The sequence below is a fragment of the Buceros rhinoceros genome, unplaced genomic scaffold (assembly GCF_000710305.1).
Source record: "Buceros rhinoceros silvestris isolate BGI_N320 unplaced genomic scaffold, ASM71030v1 scaffold30071, whole genome shotgun sequence".
In the NCBI taxonomy this organism is placed as follows: Eukaryota; Metazoa; Chordata; class Aves; order Bucerotiformes; family Bucerotidae; genus Buceros; species Buceros rhinoceros.
The window spans coordinates 1,876-2,285 of NW_010393109.1; the positions used below are offsets into that span (position 1 = coordinate 1,876).

The following is a 410-nucleotide window of genomic DNA, read 5'->3' on the forward strand; positions in this document are numbered from 1 at the left end:
ACAGATCGGAGACTTGCTGAGCCTGCACTGGCTCAGCAAGCGGAATACGCTCCCAGGGGTGAGGGAGGGTTTGGGGACAGGCGAGGACAGGTAGGACAAACACAGCCCGTGCACAGGGATCAGACCCATCCTGGGTGTCACAGGGTCTTTCTCCTACAGCCACTGACTGGTCTCAGCTCAGACCAAAGCCTTGCATGTGGATCCACCTCTGGTACCATCTCAGCTCTGGCCTTAGCAAAGGCGAGGAGACAGATTTATTGCCAATGGTTGGTTCTAGTTCAGTGGCTCTGAGGGTGGTCCTTGGTGGAGACACAACTGAGCTGTCCCTCCCTCCTGTGGAGATGACCACACTGCTCTCCTTGACATGGCTGATGGTGCCACACATAGAGCAGCATTTCTGCAGGGGTTCA

General features: G+C 56.1%; 1 protein-coding gene across 1 annotated transcript in view; it reads right to left on the bottom strand.

The window, feature by feature from the left end:
* The window catches only part of LOC104501016 (CMRF35-like molecule 6), a gene marked incomplete at its 3' end in the record, with an annotated part of 5,769 nt that overhangs the window by 1,374 nt on the left and 3,985 nt on the right, over positions 1-410 (bottom strand). The gene's annotated exons all lie outside the window — the stretch shown is intronic.